The sequence below is a fragment of the Cupressus sempervirens genome, chromosome 7 (genome assembly GCF_028749045.1).
Source record: "Cupressus sempervirens isolate cs-2001-9-10 chromosome 7, ASM2874904v1, whole genome shotgun sequence".
In the NCBI taxonomy this organism is placed as follows: domain Eukaryota; kingdom Viridiplantae; phylum Streptophyta; class Pinopsida; order Cupressales; family Cupressaceae; genus Cupressus; species Cupressus sempervirens.
In genome coordinates, this window is record NC_143124.1 from 49,799,081 (window position 1) to 49,826,181 (window position 27,101).

General features: G+C 36.5%; 1 pseudogene; it reads left to right on the forward strand.

The window, feature by feature from the left end:
* Positions 1–25,619, forward strand: LOC149545425 (uncharacterized; annotated as a pseudogene).
* The last annotated feature ends 1,482 nt before the right edge of the window (positions 25,620–27,101 follow it).

The following is a 27,101-nucleotide window of genomic DNA, read 5'->3' on the forward strand; positions in this document are numbered from 1 at the left end:
GTCGATTCAAATTGAGATGGGGGAAGCCCAAGTGAAGAATGCAGCCTTCTTGGTCGTTCTGTGTTTGGCCTCCGCAGCATTATGGAATTACTTGGTAAGAACATCTCAAATTGATCCTGCCCCCATCAGTCTTTTGTCGTCCCCTCCCATGAAAGATGGTATCTATGCCCCCAATGAGAAGCTTGACAAGGCAGAAAAGATAGGTTTAGGGCTAGTACATGGTCCAGAAGACTTCGCTCTTGACAGAGACAATAAATCCTTTTTCACAGGATGTGAGGATGGTTGGATTAAAAGGGTCTGGTTTGATGAAGGGAGGGTGGAGAATTGGACATTTGTTGGAGGGCGGCTTTTGGGTGTGGCGCTTGGTACTAATGGGGAGCTCATTGTCTGTGAACTTCGTAAGGTAAGCTATTTATCTGTTATGCATTCACATATTGTTCACTATGTCTTATAGTAACATCCTGTAAAGTATACTAGTAGTTCATTGTCTGATCTACGGCATATGCATACACTCTCAAGGGTTAAAAGTGCACCTGCTATCTGCTATATTTTAAAAGTGTTTTGATGCAGAGCATTGTTTTTAATAAGTAGATGCTATGTTTTAAAAGTTGTCCCATTAAAAGGAGATTGCAGATGTTACATACCCATGCCTTGCCATCTTCAAAGCTATTCTTTCTGTTTGTGTTTTACCTAGCAGGTCTTAAACTTAAAGTTAGGATTCCCATTTTTCACAAAGAAATTGATGGATGATTCATCATGTGTTTGTAAAATTTCTCTCAGGGCTTGCTAAATGTGACAAAAGACAATGTGGAGGTCTTGTGCAATGAAGCTGGATGGTGCAGGGACACCTCCCTCTATTAATTTTATATTATTTAAATTCATTTCCGAAATGATTTATTTATTAAGCGGAGATGATTTATTTATTAAGTCATTGGAACCATTATGTGAAATGGTCTATTTATTATGTTATTGTAATCGGGATCATATGAAATTTGTAATGAAAATCCAAATATGGATAAGAAGGGACACGGGAAGGTAGACGGTTGTAACCGTTTAAAGTTGTCTTTAAAAGAAATACATTATTGTAATAGTGGGGAGAGATCGACAGAGTGGTTAGAGGAATAAGGAATAGGTTGTGAGAGGAAATTGGGCTCTCTGGTTTTAACCAGAGAGCCATTGATGTTTTGTTGACTTTGACATTAAATGAAATGTATTTTTATTAAGTCTTTATGTTTCTTTCTGTCGGCTTTTGATCTCTATCAGAAAGGTTATAACAGTGAACATAAATCAGTTTCTCTTTATTGTTATTTGCAAGAAATGTAAATGATTTGCTTTATGTCATGACAGTCTGAAGGAATGGTAATGGAAATGGTTTTATATAACAAGATATGTGATAAATAGATTTGAAGATTACAATATGCCCTCTCTTCATCACTGGAGGATCAAAATTCAAGTATGTGATATGATATCTATTCCCCTGCTTCGATTTCATCTATTTTTCTTCTTGGAACACCATGTATTAGTAAACTGACAAGAACAATTTAATAATGTAAGTAGAAACTAGTGGTCTATTCTCTCTCAGAGGCACATAGAAGTGAATGAAGGCCATTTTTCAAACATACATCTGGGAAACTCGGCGTTCAATTGTTTTTGATTTACCTTGTATATCTGTTCATGTTTATAGATTTACTGATCCATTACATGGTTTAAAAGAGCCAGCCGAGAGTAAGTGTGAATTTGGAAAACAAAAGAAAAGTTTACGAGTTTATCAAAATCGCTGGTTGGTCAGATTTATAGTTAAAACATGAAAGCAGAGGACATTGTTTCATTCCCTCAAGTATAGAAAGAAGCAAACCAACTGTTCAAACTTTCAACCAGAATCACCTTCAATTTGTGATAACCCCCTCAATAGAGTAACTATGAATTCCAAAGTCTTCAACATAATCTTCACTATTAATATTTATTTTTTAATGATCGTTTAGTTCATTATCTTATATTGGAAATTTAGATAAATGATAGGAAAGATGTGAAGAGGGTATTCCATGAATGTTAAAGATAGAGCCCAGAAATCAGATGATAAATAGCAGTAAAGAAAACCATAAAAGAGATGCAATCAATGCTACATGATATCTCGGGAAAACCCTTCAAAAATGAAGGGAGAAACCCAACCACACAACAAAAGATCATTTTATTGATAATATGAATTCAAGTGTACAATGCCTTTCACTTGAAGCGATATATATAACATATAGAGGGACCCTTCATATTCTAACTGAAGGTCTCGATAACATAATTCTTTATTTTCAAATACAACCCTTCGAATATTCATGCCTCAATGCATGCCGAATGACACACATCTTTATATTTAATATTAGAATTTAATCATAGGTGTCCTCTTTAGCTGAAGATGACCACAACGAGAGAGAGATCTTTAGCTACAATCTTCAACACTTCCTCTTAGCCAGAGGGAGATCTTTAGCTGAATAATAATAAAAGGCTACAACCAAAATGTCAATGAGAAAATCTCATCACATAGAGCTGTAAAATTCATGGAATCATTCGACAAGAAAACCTGCAACAATTATTCATATTCACGTAATCATTCAACATGAAAAACCTGCCAAAAATCATAATCAACTATCATCACAAGTTCACTCAACATAATGTTGTCATGGAATCTCTCAACATGACAATCCTGTGAGAAAGACAATAAGCTTTCATCATGGACTCGCTCAACATGATGGACTCTCTCAATCATGACAAGTTAGTAATGTTTACAACTAGCATTTTATCATGGACTCTCTCAACATGATACAGTCATGGACTCTCTCAACATGACTTCCAATTCCCATCATGGAATCTCTCAACATGATGACACATGGAATCTCTCAACATGACGTTCACTACCAGAGTGAAAGGGTTATCAGGTTGACCTAATAACTATCATGATTGAGAACTCATAATCAATAAGAAATCATAGTTGAGACTCTTTTCCAATATAAGTCTTAAATTTTACAATACCTAAAATATTATCGAGATAGGGATTCCATAAATACTTCCTGTTTATTAAGAATTATTTTGATCATAGCAATAGGAATGCAACCTCGCTTTAAGGCTGAGAATCTTCGTTTGGATATAAAAGCAACATTCCCATCTTATTACTTCTTGATCATCCTGCAACCAAGAGAGAAAAGTCAACCTATTAAAAAACATACTATTTCAAAATCATTATGATCTATATGGGAAACATGATCATAAAATATTTTTCCTCTATGTTGATGAGAAATCATTATTCTCTTTCTGCAACTTCGTAATTATAAAATAACATACACTAATCAAATATATATTCAAGGAAGAAAAGCTTAGCTCTTTGATTTTCTCCAATGTCGTTATTAGCCTTATCAACTTCTGACAGGTCTTCCTCTTCAACTTTATTCAATGCTTCAAAAACTGGAACTCACACATATTGCAGATAGGAAATTTCGATGCCAGAAGATCGCACTTGTAGCTAGACCATTTTGATCACATATATAGTATAATCTAATTCAGTTGCCTTAAAAACTACATGTCACTGCCAAGAATGAGCACATAAATTGATAAATAAAGAGTGGAGATAATGCCTAGGATGAATACACATCCTCACATGCATTGACGAAGATGTGGCAAGGAGGAACAATTAGGAAATCACAATGGCAATAATCCATACCTCCCAATTACCATGTAGCTAGGAGCTCACTCATTGTAAGGCCAAGACAAAAAAAACACTGACAATCGCTGTCACTACATCAATGAATAGCCACATGCAACACCTTTAATGTCTTCTCTCCAAACACAAAAATCTACATTCCGTAAATTCTGGAAAATGATTTCAGGACAACTTCTTTCGTAGACAATTGCACATTGGCACTTCCAAATACATATCGCTCGAGAGTACAAGACTCTCTAACATATTCTGGAAATATACTAATAATTGTGAATAATATATTCCATATTGTCGTTACGAAAAACTTTTGCGCATTTAGAAGCTAATCGAGTTTTAATAGAAGACTCAATGCTCACACAACCAACCTCATCAAAGATTAGTAATAATCATTTCGAATGTTGCCGATGAGAAGACCAAGCAGTCAAGAGAATAAGAAATGGCACAAATGACAAACTGTCGACTTTTGAAAAAATTGTTGACATTAACAAGGACATAATAGAATTACCTTATAAAAGCGATTAATGGTAGCATATGAATATTATCCTAGACATAGTAATACTCGCTAAAAAAGAATGCCAAACCATTGATGGCGATTCTGAGTCAGCTTACACATACACAAAGCCCAGGCAATGGAAGAAGATGATGATGCCAGAAGAGTACATATGCCACGATGATGAATAGAAATCAAGGAATAAACAAAATGTACTGAGGAACATGACATAGCTGCTACAACATAGAAACATGAGTAGGAATGAGAGAACATAAGACAGAAAAAACACACTTAGCATAATACTCTGCCAAAAGCCCAAACACCTCAGGTAGTTTGTTCCTGAATAAGTACAATGCTCTTGAACTGACCAAAACAAAAACCCGATCATCAATTTTCCATAATACTGAGTAAGACCTGCCATTCATTGCAATAATCATTTTGAATTAAACCAAATACGAAAAGGAAAATATATGAGTTCCTTCAACAAATTTGAACATCCATGAATGATTAAAAAACATGAAAATAAACGATACTCCCTGATCATGCATGCAATCGTTGCAACCAACATTTAACCTTCGTGGTGATGCCTCTAACTTTTTCCAAAATGTATGCATATATATTGAGTGCCATCTCCAGTCACTGTTGCTTTTTATCGTTTATTGCTTCCTTGAAGAAATGCGACATCAAAAGAGTACTCCCGTGGGTAATGAATCAAGCAAAGACCAGACAGTTTGATCGCATGCAAACTTTCCCTCTTTACATGCAACCAAAACTCTAATGATTCCTTCCAGACGATCAACCAATCTATATGCTTCCAAATTTGGCTTTGATACCATGTTAAAGATAGAGCCCAAAAATCAGATGATAAATAGTAGTAAAGAAAACCTTAAAAGAGATACAATCAACGCCACAAGATATCTTGGGAAAACTCTTTGAAAATGAAGGGGAAAACCTAGTTATACAACAAAAGATCATTTTATTGATAATATGAATTCAAGTGTACAATGCCTTTCACTTGAAGTGATATCTATAACATATAGAGGGATTCTTCATATTCTAACCGAAGGTCTCAATAACATAATTTCTTATTTTCAAATACAACTCTTCGAATATTCATGCGTCAATGCATGTCGAATGACACATGTCGTTATATTTAATATTACAATTTAATCATAAGTGTCCTCTTTAGATGAAGGTGACCATAACAATAATAATGTCCATATTTCTAGAGAGAAAAATCTCTATCGCAGCAACAATCTTCAACAATGAATAGGATTAGGACTCGCTGGTTTGAATAAATTCCCAAATCAATCGATTGAATCTTTTTTTCCAAACATGGCGACTAACCCTAAATAGCTAAGTTGTCGGTGCATCATGTTTTATGGGGGATGCGGTTGCGGATGCGGATGCACGAATGTTTTTGGGTTTTGCACAGAGGTGGGTAGTGTTGTGAAGTTTTCACACCATCGCCCCAAAACTTTGGGGATTCCCTTTTTTTTGGTCGCCTTGGCAATAATTTTGGAAGTTGTCTAAAAATTTTCTGATCTTAGAAAATTTTACGTCTTGGACACCTTTAGGCCAGGAGGGAGGAGGTTATGGTTTGTTTTCTCACTTGGTTTTAAGCTTGATTTTTTGGAACGAGTAATTTTATCCTTAGGCTGAACAAATTTCAAAGAACTATACTTGGCAGGATAAAATTACAAAATTTTGGGTACTTAGATGATTTTTTTGAGAAATTGGATAAAATTGTATAAACTTGAGTAATTTTCAAAGAAATGAAATTTTTGTTAGATATAATTTTTTTTTGGAAAATCTTGATTTTATTTTGGTAAAGAAAATTAAATTTGTGATGGTGAAATCAAATAGGAAAATCGATTTTGGATTCTAGAGAAATGATTTATTTTGGTTAAAAATTAAAATTGCATAGCAAAATTGATTTAGATTAAATTGCAAAAATTGACATTAAATGGATTAAATTTGCCTTGAAGATTTTAAAGTCTTTAAAGAAATTAGTAATTTAAAATTGAAAAAATCAATTTTGGCTTGCCAAATCCAATTTTTAATGATATATTAATTACTAAATAGCCATTAAATGAAAACGTTTAGCATCTCCAAGGCTTTATTAATTTTATTTTTGCAATTTTGGTCTAACCGACAATTTAATAATGCAAATCTCATTGTGGCAAAATTAATTTTTGTCTTATCATTTAATTAGAACCAGATTGTGCACTAATTAATATTTTTTATTTTTTTTCCTCTCCTAGGTGCAAATTGGCCAGCTAGGGTAGGCAAGTGAATTGGGTATAAGAAGACTCTCCTTCCCCTTGTCTCCTCATTCTTCCATCTTCATCTTCCATGCTTGGAGTAGCTCTTCCTCCTTGGACAATTTTTGGCAAAGGGCAGATTTGCATATGGGAGCAACTCTTCTTCCTTGGCATTTTTTTTATAGGGCAGTTCTTGGTGATTTTTATAAGGTAGATCTGATTTTCTTTGCCCTAGACGATTCTTGATTGATGTCTGATTTCCATAGAGAGCTGCGAATTTTGTGGAGCCAAAATTTGTGGAAGCCTGATTTTCTTGAGGAGCTGCGATTTTGCATAAGATTTGGATAGTATTATTTGGCAAAGGAAATAGGTGATTAAAGGTTGATTTTTTTGCACATGCATGGGCAATTTCAAGTGGGCAGAATTCTGATTTCTTCAGCTAAGGCATCAATATTTGCAAGGGACTTGAAATTCTTAGGTCTGGTCTGAAATTCAAAAGAAGACGCAGCGATTGGTAAAGGTAAGTTCAATTCATTTAGAGTTGAAAGTGGTCCTTGAGTGGATTTCGCTCTTTTGTTCTTGTCTAGTTTTGCTTCTCTTGGTTCTTTTTGCATTCATCATCCACCACTTCATCACCCCATCCTAGGTTGAAGATTGGAGATTGATAAGTGTAGAATTCATGATAGTGCATTTTGCAAGGCAGAAATAAGCTAGACCACCCTAGGTTGAAGTTGGGAGATATAAGTGTAGTCCATCCTAAGGTAATGAAGGGGTAGAAATAGGTGGTAGTCCCACACCTAGGCTGAAGATTGGAGATTGGTAAATGTAGTGATAGGACTTGGTGAGGCACTAGGTGTAGAATCCATCGATAGAAAGAAGGTTGGAGATCGATAAAGGTAGTCCATATCACTTAGAACGAAGGGGCGGAAATAAGTGTTTAGGATGGTAGATGTTAGTGCAAGAAAAAACCCTAAGGGAACAAATACTAAGAAAGACAAAGAGGATATGATGCGCAAAACAACTTTCTTCTCGAAAATGAGGTGAATAACTGATACCAATTGCGATACAGTAAATATGATACAGGTAAAGGACAGACTAAAGGAAGGACAATTCCCCATGGAAAAGATCTACAAAAGCATAATTGGTTGCACGAAGGAAAGAAAGGAGTCACCAAATCATCAAGGCTCATAGTGGCAGACTTCAAATCAAATTATGGTGATCTCATGGTGCTTTTTAGACGGATCATGGGCCTAGCTCAAGGTATGCAATCCAGAAACTAGATGTACTTCTTTATTGATGAAATTGCAAATGGAAGGGGCAAATTTGATTGGGCTAGAATTATAGGTGAAAATCTAGAATTACAACTTAGGTTAGTGCAAAACTAGAAGCAATCTCACATGGGGTCCTAGCCCTTCTAGTTGATTGCAAGTTGGCAAAGGTTGAAGTGTGAGCTTTAGTGAAGAATGAAATCGGGTGAAGGGAAAATTTGATTGAAGATTAAGATTCAAGAAGCCCCACAATTTCAAGAAAGAGCGGATTAGTAGAAGAGATTTGAAAATATTTGAGACTAGGCAAGGCTTGGCTATTCATGAAAGCTAGCTTGGTTGAATTCGAATGGGAAGGTTGGAAGGTTAAGGAAGGCAAGGATAATGAGGGAGGTTAAGTTCGATTTCAAGGTAGTGGCCAAGAGCAAGGCTCTCAAGTTGCAAAGAAGTTCACATCCAAGGAAGTCATAGAGGCCAAGGCAAGATTACCCCAAGTGCATGAAGACCTCATACTTTTAGGGTCAGGACATCAAGTACGAGAAAGTTTGAGTGGTGATGAGAAAGTTTCTAAGGGCAAGCTCAAGCATCCAAGGCTTCACCTTATCTCAAGGATTGAATAAATTTATAAGATAAGGTTGATGAGGTGGCACTTTCATGTGCATGCAATCAAATCATGCCAAGTGTCCTATGTTCTCATTGGTTGACAAATTATTGTAATTTTCTCATTGGCCCACAAAGTTGGTGCCCTCATGTAATTGGTTGAATAATAGTAACCCTAATTAGGGTTTGTAAGATATAATCTTGGCCCTTGATTTTGCCTCTTAATCTCGTCCATTCATTGTAATTTGGAGCCTCTATGTAAGGCCATTTTTCTCTTATTTATGAGGGAGTTATGTTGGAGAATTGTTGCCAAAATACTATCAAAATTGTTCTCTATTCATTGTTGTGGCTTGCATGGTGGATATACATGATCATTTTGGTGTATTGCATGGTTGTTCTCATCTCTCAAATTAAAGTAGGATTTCATTTCATGTTATTAGAGTAGAAGTAGATGGCTAATTGTATGGTGATGTTAGTGAATGTTTGATAAGGACCTATATACTAGGCCACTAGCATCCTAGCAACTTGTTAGGAAGCCTTCTGCGGTAATCTAGTCCAATTGCTTGTACTTCAAGTTGGATTGGAAGATAGGTGTCAATGTGAAAATCCTAAGAGTATCCCTTAGAATCACTGCACCAATGGAGGTAGCTCCGCTGGAAAGCTTTTATTTGGTTAGATCCCTGTCCATTTCCTAATTTCTCCATCCGTAGGAGTAGTAGTAGAGCAATGAGCATTCAGTAGTAGGAACTTAGTTGAAAGTGAAATTGATCAAGAAGCAAAGAACAAGTCAAGAAAGTGAAGTACCCCCAAGTTATCTTCGAATGAATAGTGTAAGACCGCCTACGTGATTACCAAAAAATCACATTGATAACTGAGTTAGTATCCACAGGTGTAAGGAACGTTGGAGTTATTCTCATGTCTTCATGAGTATCAACTTTTCAAGAAAGGAATTGTGTGTTTGATACATCGTATCAAGTATTCAATTCCTAATATGTTATGTAGTGGTACAAAACTAACATCAGTAGGTAGGAAGTGTAATCCTTGCTTGCGGATGTGTGAAGGATGCTTGGGAAAGCATCCATAGAGCATCGGTCGAGCATCTGGGAGAATCCGGCTATTTTGAGCACCATTTCTGATTGACTGAATTTGATTTGTGAATCTTGAGCCTTGACTCTTGATTGGTCAACATTGAAGCATGAACTATGTTTTGATTTTGTAATTTGAATTGCATTGGAATCTTGAACTTGAGTAATTCATTAATTTGACACTACTATTATTTCAATTTGAATATGCTAATTGCTACAGAATGTTTTATTTTTGTATATTTCTTGCATTACTTTGCATACATAAATTATAGTGTGTGTATATATATATAATTAAAAAAAAACTATATATATATTTATTAATGGATGCACCCAAATGCATCCAAAATCTCCCCCCAAAAAAATCCAGGCATCAGCACTCCGCACCCGCATCAGCATCAGAACTAGCATCAATAACTTAGATACATAGGCTTGCAATTTAATCCCTTTTGGGATCTTTTTAACGATTTATTTGTTGTTAAAACTCAAAATAACAGAGCATAATGTAGTTGAGGGGGGGCAGAGTCGCAAATTAGAAAAGCTTTTAGACTTGTTGCAGTTTAGAACTAATTAATTGTGAATTTCTATTGTGCTCATTTTTCATTGGCTAAAATTTTGGTCAGAGATAAATCTATGTAACCACTTAAGAGAAATTAGTTCCAAAACACATCTTGTAAATTTTTACAAGACTTGCACTGGTTTCAATATCAAAGCGTAGCAATAGTAATACTTGTCTGAAATACCCCAAGAGTTGCAATTGGGCTGTATTGGTGTGGTTATTGCCCATGCAATGGGCTGGCAAGACAGTTGATTTGTTCACTGCAGTGGCTATTGTCATACTACACCAATTTAGCATTTCTCTAGAATCTAAACCATTGCAAATACAGGCTGGCAAATTGTTAAGTAAAAAAAACAAGGATACCCAAACTGTGAAGGCCAAAAATTGTAATGTGGCTGTGCATTGTGCAGTAGGCTATCAAAACTAAAAAAATTCAAATTTCATTTTGCAGTGCTGTGGTGCACAAGGCATTCAAAGGAGTCAAATTGATGCCACTGTACTTCAAATTTTACGCCCATATGAAAAAATGAATTTGGAGGTGTGCACTGATCTTTCAAGTAGAGGACTAGCCTGTCGTCAGCACCATTGTAAGGTCCCTCCTCACACGTACTTATCAAAAATGAATCCTCTGTTAAAATTGTTATAAGAGACTATATTGGAAATGAAGTAATGTTTTATGTTGTAAATATCCTTAAAGAAACTAAGATTAGCTGATTCATTCATGTTTTAGATACTTAGTGATTCAAGAAATACTACATCACCTTGTCTGTATAAAACATTAAGTTTTACTAATGATGGTATGAAGTGTTTTCACCTGATAATGAGGATGTTGATTTTGATACCATGATGATTAAGTTATATGAAATTTAGATGGTACCGTATGCCCTATTGGTGATGTTATGATGTTTAGGTATATGCATGCCTAACGATGGTTGTACTATTGCTTAATCTGAATTAAGGAATAAGTTATGTTTTATTGATTATGTGGTTGCTGATGATTAAATGTGAGTAGAAATGAATTAAATAGAAATTATATGAAAGATTCATGTTTTGATTCATGTAACCATCCAGATAAGTTTTGAATATATATGTATGTGATTTTCTTGAGATACTGATGTGTGCAATGAGTGTGTAGGATATTTATTTGTTGGAGAATCTAACAGAGAAACAAAACTGATGAAATGACCCTAGCTATAAAGGTCACAAAATCCCAATATTGTACTGAGGGGGTTTATCAAATACTGGAATAACCCCGATCAAAATACTAAACTTCATGGGTTTGACATTTTGTCAAACAGTTAGCCAACAAAGGTTATTTAACGAACTAGTTACAAACTGATGTCAAATTCTATTCTCATAATCAGAATTGTACAATACCCTATGAGATTTGTCATGAATACATAATTCACCAAGACATGCAAAATGTGATCATACCTTCAATGTTCAGGGAGAAGTTCCTATTATAATCAAATGTTTCATTGCTGCTATCAGTCTCTATTAGACTGAATCCTCGAATCCGATGTCAACCAATATCCTTATTGCAGTATCACGTAACTGTACTGATAATTGGATAATGCAGAGCTTGATCCAAAAACCGTCTACTTTCAAATGCTGGATCTGCAACAATTGGTTTGGGGCTGGACTGATACCTCCGAAAATTGGCCGCTTGATGGTTATGCGGTTATCCCTTATCCATGTCAACGAAAGATTATATAATATTATTCCTTGTGGACAAATCGCAGGCTGCACATGCATTTACCAATATGGAGCTCGCGGATATCTGAGGTTTCTCCGTGTCCAGCTGGCGGTTCACCAAATCGTGCTGGACGCCCTCTTTAACGATGACTAGTTGGCGGAGTTGGATGCTGTCTGTGGGTTCGCCCAATATTGAATCACGACTTTGCTGAGTTCCCAAAAAGGTCTGCGGCTAATCTCCTAACCCACGTCGTTTTCCTGCGTTCTCTTTAACTGACAGTCGTGTTGCAATGCGAATCCGTGAAGATGTGCAGTTTGTATGGTCGTGAGCAAGGCCGGTGCTGTGCGATTACAGAGTTCCTTCAGACTGCCATTGCGTGTGCTGTTGGAAGATATGCGAGGTCAAATTCGTGAGTAATGCCGTCTTGAAATCAGCGAGACTCTACCCGCAACCAAACTCTAGGATATTCGTCTTGGACTAATGTCTCCAGCGGTGTGAAACCTATGTGAAACCCGTAATCGAAGGCAGGAATTTGTACCGATGAGACAACGGTCGATTATAGTCGGATTCCCAAACACAATACTATCAATGATGTGTAAAATCCGCACGCATGAATTCCCTTCGTAATGGTCCAGATGGTGATTGCTGGTTCTTGCGATTTCACCTTTTGATTTTGCCTTCAGTGACGAAGATGCCCTAGAGTAGCAAACTTAGAGCAGTAATACACCCAACCACTGATTATGCAATGAACATTCCTGGCTGTGATCCGCAGGTTAATACAATCGTTGTTCATAGGTACCCCACCATAACTGATCTTTGCAACTTGCCTACGGTCCAGGTTCGGCCTCTAATGATATATGAAAATGCTGGCTGGAAGGAAAAACTTGGAAACTCGTTCTTTGCCTCCAATTTGCTCACACTGCGACTTCCTCTATTGAATGCTGAAGATGTCGCCCTACTCCTTTTGCCACCTGAAATAATAAACCTTGCGAAAGCTTAAATCTACGAATATCAATTCTTAGAAATGATCCACCAAACTTGGCCTCAGGCCACAAATTCTGCCCTGATAAAATGACTGAATGTCACCTCCAATCTGCAATAATTCGGATGATATTTCACACCCTCAAAATTGCGTACCAATTGAGAGTTATCGTTCTCAATGGCCAACTGTGACAATTGCAGAAACCCTAGGTTCCACAATGCACCTGTGATTGAATCACAATCTGAAAATCAAAGAGAGATAATCAACTGCCTGATTCGAATGGAGCCCCGGGGTGCCTATTTATTCTTTTCCCTCCATCCTCTCCAGAGACTTCTAGAACCTTTTTGATCTTATCCCTCAAGTGACTTTATTAAATATTTTTATAATCCAAGTCACTTTATTAAATATAAAGTTATTTATTTATTTAATTAAAATAATTAATTAGTCGTCCTTGGACAACCAGTATTAATTAAATTAATTAAATCGAACTGTCACCAAAAATTGGGGACATGACAGTCCGCCCTTCCTGAAATTGCTTGTCCCCAAGCAATGGCTGAACCATAAACCAATCAGTATGCCTGGGTCCCAAATGTAAATCTGTGTATTATCCCAATCCGCATCATACTCCCGTGGAGAAATCATCAATACCAGTAGCTGAGAAACTGTACTCAACATCCAAACAACTGACAACTCTGATGAAATTATCTGAAAACCCACTGTAAATGTCGGTAGAAGAAAGCATTCTGCGGAACTCAAGCCAACTGAAACATCAACTCTATCAAAACTCAAACCCCTATCAAAAAGACACCTGCACCCAACTGCATTGTAGATATGACAACAACCATAGGTACCTGAATCATTGCCATCAAATCCAATCTCTGAAAAACTACTCCAGGTGTGTCGATGCTGCAGGCTGAGTAACTTGCTACTACCAATTTTATTTTCAAAAGATGGTGCCAATCTATCCCCTAATGGATGGTAAGAAACTGGAGCCAATCTACATCTGCGTGAAATAAAATCTTCTATCTCTGTGTTAAAAGAAAAATGATGAGCGTACCCTACCATATAACGCTGATAAGAACCTCCAAACTCTGCTGCTGGCTCATCTTCACTAAATTGGGAATCAACAGATGGCTCCATTTTCTGACTCCGAGTGACTGTAGGTCGGATAGGACCCTGTGCACTCTGCTCAACAAACTTCTTTTCGAGATCTCTGTAAGGTAACATAGTAGCAAGGACCCCTATAATCTTCTCAACCAATCTGCAAATAACACTAGTATCTTGGATGAGAACACCTTCTGTCACCTTATGCGAGTCTAACTGAACACATGCACTATCCAGCAAATACTCCATGAACGGTTCAGTGCAGTAAAAATTATATGAGGAAACATTAACATACTCCCCTTTACACCACAATCGGTCCTCCTGTAAGGGTGGCATACTCAACTATACCACACTATCAACTATCATAGAAGAATCAATCTGGAGACTTGACTCTACTGATATCCCGAACTCATTAGGACCAACTTCTTCCAAACCCTGAACATGTGTGTCAATCTCAACAATAAGCTCCTCAAAAGCAACTGTAGGAGTGTACTTACCGTCATCTACCTCAATAGACAAATGAACTAGGTCTGGGGCTGGGTTTGACCGCAAATACTCCAACTCCACGGTCACCTCCTTCAACTGAAATTGCGACTTTTGTAGATCCTGCCGTGTGTCCTCTAAAGCCTCAGTAGTCGCTATGAGCTCTTGGGAAAGCTCACTCACCTCCTCTTCACGATCCAAGAGTGCCTCATATGCTGTACTCCCCCACTCAACCAGGTGATCACGGTCGGCTACCAATCGTAAGTAATCCTGCTTCAAAATCCGGACAGCTTCACTCAAGGCATGAATCTCTGCCAAAGAAAAATAACCACCGCTGGACTCATCTATCATAGAAGAACCCCAACCAGTAATAACCAACAACTGACGAGCAGAATCAAAATGCTCACAAGCGATAGCAATGTCTCGCTCACTAACTTTCAATTGGCTAATCACATGATGGCTCTGGCTAGACTGTCTTCTATAAACTCCCTCTGACGCATTGCCTAAAGGAGTATCTTCAAAGATACTGGTCTCTGGATTATTATCATCCATATTTTTCGAATCAACTTCAAAACTCATATCAACATCCAGAGTGTCAAAATCTGTAGTCCTGCTGTCAAGCTCTTCTGTACCTAAAGAAACTGTCAAGGAAGCTGAATCTTCAAAACTGTTCACTTCATTCTCCCGGATGTCATCAAGGTCAAAAAGATCTTGGGACTCATCTGTACATGCTCCCAAATATGAAAAATCTTCGACACCTTTCAGCAAGAATGGTCGACTGGAAATATGAACCAAACCCAACAACGGTGCATAAAAACCAATACCAACATCGGACAAGCTGCTGGCACTAGGAAAGACAACACCGTGTATTCTGCTAATCAAATCTATGATAGTACTCAAACAATCATGGCTACCATAAAGTGTTAAAGTTCTTTGGTTAACTGAATCCCAAACGCTGCTGAAACATTCTCGAGTCCATGTTCGTAAACAGGGAACATCTGGTAACTCAAGCAAACTCTTTACCTGAGTAATGTGACCAATACCAACTAACTTCACATACCTGTCTGCCATTGTCCTTGTATCCTGGATGTGAATGCAAGACGAACTCGTATCATTATCAGCTACCACATATGATCCGTCTGCTGCAGGGAGCTGAATGTCAGGCATGTAAGATGAAACTAAGCCCAGCTCCATGCCCTTCTCATTTCCATGCCTCTCCCAGTCCTGTAAAGCCAAAGTTGCTCGAGTGTCCTCAAGCTCACAAGAAAGCTTGACAATTTCCTCCTCCTTCCTCCTCAAGGCATCTGAATAGTCTTTGGCAAGGCTTAGAAGATGGTCACGATCTGATAGAAGATGTAAATAGCTCAACTTCGTCATTCCCATTCCTTCACCAATTGCATGTAAGTCACAACAAGAAGATTTTGCCTGAACTCCCTTATGTCTTCCCTGTAACTGAATCATCTGGATGTGCTCTTCTAACATCTCCCGCATCCTGTCATGATGAGATAAAGAAGCCACAATACTATCTTTGCTTACCCTCAGCTGGCTGGACAAATCATGTGAAGTACTACTAGTTCCATTCTTATGTGACGAAGCATCTAACTGAGCCTGGTACTCTCTGTCAGCAAAGTCATAAATGCTCGATGTCTGCACATTTTCACCAGGTATCTCCTCATCATGCACAATGACATCTTCATCATCATCTGAACTCACTTCACTAAAATCATTGCTTGTCGGAACCAAACCACCTTTAGTATCTGAGACATCACCCTTGGGAAACCTGTATACAACTGTCTTAATTGAAGTATCAAGTTGACAGTTACTATCCATCAGCATAATATCCTTCACCACTTCTTCCTGTGACCGAACTGAAACCTCTGACCGGTTGCACACTTGTTCCTTGAATTCCTCATTAAGGTTCCTAGTAACATCTCTCATTGTATCAGTCAACACTTTGTGAGAAGATCTGCCAAAACGAAATCCAGTTGATTTATTCACCTTAGCTGGGTCGGACAGCCTATCAATCATACGGTGGTGCTTAACCAACAGTTCAGACATGTTATGTTTGATTTTCCTGAGCTCATCCTGAATGCTTGAATAGTCCTCCTTTCCACAATTCCGACTCTGAATACTATGTCTATTACTTGACCAAGATTGTGTCCTCGGAGACTTTGTGCTGTACCTGTCCATCTTGGTTGAAGTAGAGTGCTGATCACTCATGTAATTTGGTTTTCACCCCACAGGATGGCAAGAAAATCGCTCTGATACCACTGAAATGACCCTAGCTATAAAGATCACAAAATCCCAATATTGTACTGAGGGGGTTTATCAAATACTGGAATAACCCCGATCAAAATACTAAACTTCATGGGTTTGACATTTTGTCAAACAGTTAGCCAACAAAGGTTATTTAACGAACTAGTTACAAACTGATGTCAAATTCTATTCTCATAATCAGAATTGTACAATACCCTATGAGATTTTTCATGAATACATAATTCACCAAGACATGCAAAATGTGATCATACCTTCAATGTTCAGGGAGAAGTTCCTATTATAATCAAATGTTTCATTGCTGCTATCAGTCTCTATTAGACTGAATCCTCGAATCCAATGTCAACCAATATCCTTATTGCAATATCACGTAACTGTACTGATAATTGGATAATGCAGAGCTTGATCCAAAAACCGTCTACTTTCAAATGCTGGATCTGCAACAATTGGTTTGGGGCTGGACTGATACCTCCGAAAACTGGCCGCTTGATGGTTATGCGGTTATCCCTTATCCATGTCAACGACAGATTATATAATATTATTCCTTGTGGACAAATCGCAGGCTGCACATGCATTTACCAATATGGAGCTCGCGGATATCTGAGGTTTCTCTGTGTCCAGCTAGCGGTTCACCAAATCGTGCTGGACGCCCTCTTTAACGATGACTAGTTGGCGGAGTTGGATGCTGTCTGTGGGTTCGCCCAATATTGAATCACGACTTTGCTGAGTTCCCAAAAAGGTCTGCGGCTAATCTCCTAACCCACGTCGTTTTCCTGCGTTCTCTTTAACTGACAGTCGTGTTGCAATGCGAATCCGCGAAGATGTGCAGTTTGTATGGTCGTGAGCAAGGCCGGTGCTGTGCGATTACAGAGTTCCTTCAGACTGCCATTGCGTGTGCTGTCGAAAGATATGCGAGGTCAAATTCGTGAGTAATGCCATCTTGAAATCAGCGAGACTCTACCCGCAACCAAACTCTAGGATATCCGTCTTGGACTGATGTCTCCAGTGGTGTGAAACCTATGTGAAACCCGTAATCGAAGGCAGGAATTTGTATCGATGAGACAACGGTCGATTATAGTCAGATTCCCAAACGCAATACTATCAATGATGTGTAAAATTCGCACGCATGAATGCCCTTCGTAATGGTCCAAATGGTGATTGCTGGTTCTTGCGATTTCACCTTTTGATTTTGCCTTCAGTGATGAAGATGCCCTAGAGTAGCAGACTTAGAGCAGTAATACACCCGACCACTGATTATGCAATGAACGTTCCTGGCTGTGATCCGCAGGTTAATACAATCGTTGTTCATAGGTACCCCACCATAACTGATCTTTGCAACTTGCCTACGGTCCAGGTTCGGCCTCTAATGATATATGAAAATGCTGGCTGGAAGGAAAAACTTGGAAACTCGTTCTTTGCCTCCAATTTGCTCACACTGCGACTTCCTATATTGAATGCTAAAGATGTCGCCCTACTCCTTTTGCCACCTGAAATAATAAACCTTGTGAAAGCTTAAATCTACAAATATCAATTATTAGAAATGATCCACCAAACTTGGCCTCAGGCCACAAATTCTGCCCTGATGAAATGACTGAATGTCACCTCCAATCTGCAATAATTCGGATGATATTTCACACCCTCAAAATTGCGTACCAATTGAGAGTTATCGTTCTCAATGGCCAACTGTGACAATTGCAAAAACCCTAGGTTCCACAATGCACCTGTGATTGAATCACAATCTGAAAATCAAAGAGAGATAATCAACTGCCTGATTCGAATGGAGCCTCGGGGTGCCTATTTATTCTTTTCCCTCCATCCTCTCCAGAGACTTCTAGAACCTTTTTGATCTTATCCCTCAAGTGACTTTATTAAATATTTTTATAATCCAAGTCACTTTATTAAATATAAAGTTATTTATTTATTTAATTAAAATAATTAATTAGTCGTCCTTGGACAACCAGTATTAATTAAATTAATTAAATCGAACTGTCACCAAAAATTGGGGACATGACAACTGAACCCTATGTACCAATTGTGGAAACCAGGGTTAAATCTAATGAAAGATGCTAACCCCATTGTTTGTATTTTATTTGTGTTGTGGTTTGAATGAATGTATCATTCTGTAGTCAGTAAATGTTAATGTTTCGTAACAATATTTTTTTTATAGTGTCACTTGACACTTGTAAATTGTATATGCATTCTAGCATGGTTGTTAGTGGTGACCGTGTAACCTAAAGATCTAAGTCAGACTAGGTTAGTGACCTTTTTGCTAATCAGTAAGTTATTGAGATTAATTACCCTAATTAAGATTAGTGTGTAATCTGCTTTTTGAAGGTTGTTAGAAAGTCCTAAATTTTTCTAGCTTTTGTTAAGTCCCTAATTAATCCTAAATGCCTTAAAACATGAAATTTAAGTACCCAAGGGGTATGGGTATGGGTTGGGGACATTTTCCACCCCCTTAGCCCCTTTTGCTAACTTTTATGGTCACTCAAAAAGTCTATTTTTTTTTAGTGCGAAAATTGAATGATGTTACCATGGGTTGAATGACCTTAACTCCACTTAGAGGTTGACCTTAGGTTTAGTTGGGTTAGAAGCCTCTAGAAAGTTATGCAAGTGGGGGAAGTTATTGCAATTGAGAGGTAGTTGAGTTTTGATCTTATTTAGAGGCATTTTTGAGAAGGGTCTTGGTTGTTACCCAATCTCTAGTTTTAGAGAAAAGTTTGAAGATTGAAAGAAACAAAGGAAAAGCTCTTCTCAACTTGTTCATTTTACCATAACAATATTGTGGAGGTAGGAGTTCTTCATCTCCTTTGTTCATTGTGTTTAGGTTGCTCATGTTGTTCATGCTTATGTTATTGTGGTTTTCGTTGGAATGCTTGTATGAATGATGGGTATGCTTGGGAGGGTTTGAATCATGTTTTCTTGATTAGTTTTCCTTCATGTTTTGCTTGACTTTCGAAGGGATTTTGTGTGTTGTTTTGGCATTACTTACCTTTGGATAGGGAAGAAGTGGCCATGTACAGGGGAAGGGCTTTATTTGGACCTTGATAGTGTAGAGTCTCTTCTCATGACGAGAAGAGGGAAAGAAGGTAGGGTGTTATGGGCCCCTACTTGTCATCACATACCATGTTTTGAAATTGTGTAATTTGAAGAAGTGAAAGAAGGAAAATCTTTGTATTATTGGCCTCGAAAGGGCATTTGTGGAACAATGGAAGTTCTTGAGATTTTAGCCTCGAAAGGGCTTTGTTATGGTATTGTGGTCGACGTCTCCTATTGAAAAAATCCATCTTCTTCCTAGTCTGGTTCAATGTTGAACCTATTGTGCAAAACCAGGATGAGGATACATGCTTGCTTTGTTCTTCATGTTATGTTTGATTTGTCCTCAGGGTCAGTTCTTGTCTTTTCCATGATTCCCTTGGTGCATTGAAGTTATTGAAAATGATTCGTGGTTAAGGATCCATAAGAGAATTCAAATTGTATTGTAATATTATGCAAAAATATGTTTTAAACTCTTGTTGAAGTGGCAAGGATGTCGGGTTTTCTTATTGGTTCTTTTCCGATAGAGCCTTGAACCAGTTTGATTAATAGAAGAGAAAAGATTGAGTAATATTCTTGCACTTGAGTTTTGTAATTTTTCCTTCGGTATTGCTTATGCTATTTAAAAGAAAAGAAAAGAAAAGATGTGATGGTGTTCACTCTTCCTATGGCATTCGTATGTCTCGTAATTGTATTGATTTATTTTTTGGATAATTCAGATAGAATGATGACATCCCATTATGGATATTGTTAGTAAATAAAAATTTAAGAACATACTATTTACTTGGTGATTTACATTTTAGAAAAAGTAGAAATCAATCCTTTGTAAATTGAATAAATGATGAAGATATGACGGTAAATTACTCTACATATGGTTGGTGAAATTTCAATACGAGATCAAATGCAATTTAGATTGCAAACATAATCTTTGGATTAATCCACTTTTAGGATATGATAAATTGCTTGGTATTTGAACTTATTGATTTAATGGATTACTAGATGATAGATTATTAGTTAGTAATCTTTTATAAAATCTTAAGAACTTAGTCCCTAGGTAATAACATTATCTTAGTTAGCATTCTAATGCATGACCCAACTTTAACGAATTAAATTATCACTTTGGAAGATGATAGCATCATAAGAAAATACACATAATACTTTGAAAAAAAAAGGCACCTACAGGATGCTGTATAATGTATGAGAAAGAGTGAATTATGTTCTTGAACAGAGAATCTTTTAAGATTCCATAAGCATTCTTTTGTTGCTTGAATAATATCTCAACTTATATAATACAGAAAAAAATAAAATTTATTAATAAATGAAATCCTATAAATAAATACATATTTATATTCTAAATATCCCAAGGACCCATATCCTATAATGTACAAAACTTTACACCATAAATGCTTGTTACCTATTTTCCTTTGCTAGCCAATTGAGAAGGCTTGAGGCTGGGACAGAGTACTTTCACGTGCCCATAAGTCTGCTATGTCAGCAACATTGAAGGAATTGACTTTTTGGAAAGTGCATGTCTTTTGCTTTAAACACAAAACTGACATCAAATCCAAACCTTCCTTGTCACCCTACACCCTCATCGGTTCCCATGCTGATCTGATTTGCTGAGAGGTGAATTTTTTTTGAAATGATGGTGTTTGGGGGGTTGGAGGGGGAAGAGTTTTCTAGGCACCTTGAAGTTTGTGGGAGAGGGGTTTGGGCAATCTTAATATTGATGGTAACGGCAGATTTAATGATTCAATTTTTTTTTTTACCTTTTCATCTATTCTTGCCAACGAATGTCAACTCTTGGGAAGTGTGGGATGGCTTGGAAAAATGGGCAATGTCTATACAGCCACGAAAATGCACTTTCTTACGAAGGAGAGGACTTAGAATTTTTTTTGAAAAGTTGGAAAAAAAAATGTAAAGGAAGTGCATTTTCGTGGCTGTATAGCCACGGGATGCCTGGTCTAGGGAGTAGGCAGGGTAGGTCATGTGACCAAGTGGCTTAGGTGTGGTTAACTAGTTAAGAGCAGGGTGGGTTAGTTTTGTTTTATTAAAGTTTTTTTTGTTTTAGTTAGTAATTTCTTTGCTTAATTTATAACTTAGTTAAGGAAAGTTAGTGTATAGTTAGATTAGATTTTGTTAGTTAGAAAGTTAGCTTAAATAAAGTGTTGTTAGTAGGTAAATTTAGGATTAGTATTAGTAAGATAGTTTGTAGTATAGATTAAATTTAGTATTATTTTATTTTAGTTTATTTTTTAAAAAATTATTATAATTATTGGGTAGTTGTTAGGATTTGCATGGAATTCCAAATTAATTAAAGAAAAATCAATTAGGATATGTTAATATTTTTTTTAAGGTTATAAGGTTAAGAGTTTATGTTAGAATAGCAATGTTAAATCTTATTTAGTTTTAGTCTTCCGTAATTGTTAAGTTAGAATTTGATGGGTATAGATTGAACTTGGTTGGAAATTTAAATAACTAGCTAATACTACATGTTATTATTAAATGTTAGTTTTATTCGTTTGTGTTAAATTATTTTGTTTAGTACGTTTTAGTGTTAGATTATAACTGGATGTGTTAGTTGTTATTTAGTTAAAGGAAGATAGTAATTGAAAGTTGGATGTAGGATTGTTTGTTATTTTAAGAATAATAAATTAGTAATTATCTAGTCTTAGTTAAAGATTAATTTAATTTAAGCTATAGATCTATTTCATTTTTTTGAAGATTCAATTAAAGCTAATTGATCATATTTGTGCTAAAATTTGATTTATAAAATTTAATTAGTTTAGATTATAGGAAATAATAGAATTTTGACAGTAAGTTGTTTTGTTTGAACGTGTTCGTAAAGTTAGAAGTATTGATGTAATGCTAAGATAGTATGTTCCAAGTTAAGTTAATTAGATTGGTTAAAGAATGGTCATTTAGTTTTATTTAATTTTAAATTATAGCGTTATTGTTAGAAATGCTATAATTAGAATATATTTGAGATTTAAATATAAATTAGTTTAGAGTAAAGTTTAGACAAAGTTTACCTATTTGATTTTCAGATGATTATATTATTTAGATAGTCCTTTGAATTACATTGTTTTGAAAAAGTTGATTTACCTTGTTTTTATTATTATTTGAATAATTTTAAGTATATTGTTTTAGAAATAATGTAATAAGGAACAAATGTCAAAGTCATTCTATTAACATATGTTCGGGATTAGCGGTCTATTCCTACTCATTAATTTTTTTAAAAAAAATGTAATGTCAAGGTATGACGGGAATGCTTATTGGTACCTTTCAATGTAACTGATTTAACTGAATTAAAACATATCAAACTTAGTAGTGTGATTAATCTGTTAAAAAAAACATAAAAAAAAAATAAAATAAAATTATGTATGTTTTGCCCTCGTATTTTGGAGATGACAACCATGCTTTTGTTTTGCCTTGAGGTCTAACATTTGCTGATCTATATGGATTGGTAAGGTTTGGTTCAGTCCCAAGCTTGGTGACAAGGTTAACTATGACTGCATTTTGTGTGAAGACTTCAATCTGAAGCAACAACACACAAGCAAAGTTGATTCAAATTGAGATGGGAGAAGCCCAAGTGGAGATTGCAGCCTTATTGGCTGTTCGCTGCCTGGTGTCAGCAGCATCATGGAATTACTTGGTAAGAACATGTCAAATTGATCCTGACCACATAAGATTTTTTTGCCTTTTCTCCCATGAGAGATGGCATTTATGCTCCCACTGAGAAGCTTGTAAAGGCAGAAAAGTTAGGTTTAAGGCTGTGACATGGGCCAGAAGACTTAGCTCTTGACAGATAAAAGTCCTTTTTCATAGGATGTGCGCATGGTTGGATCACCTAATTTGTATTAATCGTTTATTAATATGATGTCTAACTAGTTGTGTCCAAAGAGGAAAAATACCAGATACAGCTAAGTTGTCCAGATTACAATCAAATGTGGATTTCTTTTCTGTTCAGGGTTTGTTGGCTCAAATTTTGGCCAGATAAATTCATATAACCACTGATCAGAGAAATTAAATGCAAAACACCTCTCTGATGTTTGTACAAGACTTACACTCGCCTCTGTGTTAAGGAACAATAACAATGGCTTACATTGCACTTACCCAGCAGCTGCAACTGGATTCTACTGGTGTGTTTGTTGTCCTGTGGCATTCTCTATTAGTATTGCAATATGACCAAGTCAAATTGATCCGAACTGCAAAGGCCAAAAAATTAAGCCTGTCTATGGCTGTGTAATGATCTAGTGTAACTACAAAGTTAAAAATTTTATTTCACACGGTATTCAATTGATGTCAGTGTAATTCAAAGTATAGTTCAATATGAAAAAAGGAAAGCTGGGATATCGACTGATGTGACTCTACAGCATCTATCAAGTAGCAGATTAATCTGTCTTCAGCACCATACTTATGATTTGCCTTAGAACCCTCTCCTAAGAAGAGTTCTAACCTTTTCCGATCCACATGGATTGGTAAGGTTTGGTTGATTCCCAAGCATGGTTACGAGGTGAACTTATCTGAACAAAATTTAAGATAGATACATACATTATTATAAGACAATTGGAAAGAAATCCCCTTGTAGGATTTTATTAGGAAGGGAATTTACTAGGGGCATTCCGATGTCAAATTGTTAGCTGGCCTGTCTATGCCCTAAAAAATAACCTTTACCACTTATGAAAGAGCAATATAAAATTGTATACTGAAAAACATGTATAAACTCTTTTTCTTTGATTTCCCCGCATGATCTAGAATTAATAATTATAAAAAAGTTTGAAAATTTTCATAATCAAATAAGACCAATTTTATAGGTGACTTCTTTCTTTTTCACAGGATGCCTGATGGAGTTGATGTTTGAAGAGATGGCGTGATTTACTTCACAGATGCTAGCTATAAATACAGCCCTGCAAAACTTGAGTTAGAAGTATTTGAAAATCGTCCTAATGGAAGGCTGATCAAATTCGATCCCATTAGAAAAGCTGCAACTGTTCTGCTCAAGGACCTTTACTTCTCCAATGGAGTGGCTCTCTCTGCCCAAGAGGACTTCTTGGTTTTCTTGAAACTTTCATTTTCAGGTGTAGAAAATACTGGCTAAAATGAGAGAAATCAGGGCAAAATTGAAACATTCCTAGAAAATCTACCTGGATTTCCTGATAATGTTAGAGTGGATTCAGAAGGCACCTTCTGGATTGGGCTTCTCGGGGTAAATATATTTCTTTCATTTTCCTTTCTTAATTCTTCTTTGTAAAATCCCAGAAATCTTCCCACAACCGATGGTTGGACACCATAACTGTTACAATAGTCTGAAAACATCAATTATATGAATTGCAAGCTTAGGCCATGAAAGAACATAAATGTTCCCTCCTATGTCTTCTTGTGCTCAAATCTCCCTGGCCTTCCTACGTGTGCATAAGGCTAAACTACTGAAATAGCAGCCACCTTGAGATTAAGAGGAATGAACAGAGACATCCCTATCAACATTATTAGGACAAGATGAGGACATAAGAATACAAATTTGAATTCTTATCTGCCCATGATTGAGCCTTTCTGCCTTGCATCCATGCAGACAAACTTAACCATCAAAGAAAACTTGACCTTTAGATCAACAGAGAGAAGGAAAAGTACTTTTCTTATCATCAAATGAACATGAACATGCCCTGCAAGCTTAGGTCCTCTGTCTTCCTTTCTTGACCATCAAAAGAGCATTTGAACTTTAGATGGAGGAAACAAAATTTACTGATCTCGGACTCTTATTGTTATATATTTTGAAATCCATTTTTTTATCTTTTGTCAGTGTCCAATGCAATTTTTCCTTCTTTGCAGAGACGAACCTTGCTGTGGGATCTGATTGTCAAATATCCAGCATTCAGGCATGTTATGGTGAGGATCTGGAGTACCAGAAACCCATATGTGTTGTTTCAGAAAGGGGCCATTCTGAACTTGAATGAGAATGGAGAACCCATTGCTTTCTTTGACTCTAAAAGCCCATTTATTACCGGTGCAGCAAGGTTGGACAACCATTTGTATTTTGGTGGTATTCTGGGTCATTCTCTCGATCGTTTTGAACTCCCTTAATTTTTCCAGTTTGCTGGATATAAATATTGTCAACAAAGAGAAGTCTTCCTTGCATGATATTTTTATAATTTTAATGGCAAGCATGATTCTCCATGGCCTTAAATTGATCTGAATGAGTCCATCTACAATGGTTGAAGATTTCCACCTCAGATGGTTACAGAATACAAAAGTTGCTTCTGATGTCCATAACAACGTTGCAATGCATCATTCATTTTTGTATGCATATTATCTGTCACTTCAATATCTTACACTTGTGTTTCAGTCTTTTAATACTAGTCAATAATTCCCTTTCTAAAGTTCGAAAATTTAGGTGTCAAGAAAGCTGCTATCAAACAATTTAAACAGAAAACTAAAGAAAAACAAGTCTTCAAAAGTAATAGTTGCTACTGTACTACCAAGAAAGTTGTTCAGTCTCTTAACAAATCGAGGTAAAAATTGGTATTCCCATAAGGTTAATTTAGGACAAACAAATAAAATGCATAGTTATTAGTTATGTCGGATGAATAAATCTAGATTAACCATATATGGGTATGGATAAATCAGTAATTATTTTTACTTTAGGAAATTAAATGTCGAATAGATACTAGATACATAATTATGTAGAGAGGTGTTTAAAGTCCCATAAGGAAGGAATCGATCTGTGTAAACAGAAACCCATAATTTTTTTTTTGAAGTGCAAGTGGCAGTTACAAATCAGCTGGCAGGCATTACCTGACAATCTGTGACTGACAGAGTGGAAGAGTAAGCGGCTGGTGCTACAGGATGTCGCATTAAAGTTAGATTCAGATTCCATTCTAACCATCAAGATTGCAGTGAGGTTGTCTTTTAATGCTCTACATGTTCTCCACTGGTCTGTGATGCAATTATATTGGAGTAAATGTTGACTTGATTAAATTCCTAGGGTACAAAACCAGTTTCCAAGCAACAGTTTTCGGTCCATGATTGATTTTCTGTCCACAACTTCCCTTTCATTTTTAAGCTTTTTGTTGTAAAGTTTTCTTAAATAGTTGCGCAAGAGCTCCTGTGCAAGATGGTGTACTAATCTGAGCGATCCAACATGTGGAGCTTACAGTACTACCAGTTTTATCCAGTTTTTCACCTATTAGTACTCTCTATGTTAATGCCATGTAATGGGTCAATTGCTCATAAAATTGCAAGCCTATTTGAAAATTCAAGGCCTTTGGTCATACTTGTTGGGGCTCTTTTTACATTTGATTCAACATTTGGAAGAGTGGCTAAAACAGCCATGAAATTTGCAGTGAATAATATGAACTATGACCGTAGTCTTCTTGGTCAGACAAAGCTGCAGCTTTGTATGATAAGACTCTAGTTGCGGTGCTTTCATAGGTACAGCAGCAGGCTAGCAAATTAAATTTTCATGGTTATGCTTTTAATATTCGCTTAATTTGTGGTTTATGCCACTTCAAAATTGTTATGGTTCTCGTAGACTTATTTTCTTTGAATGATAGTGGCTCTGGTAAT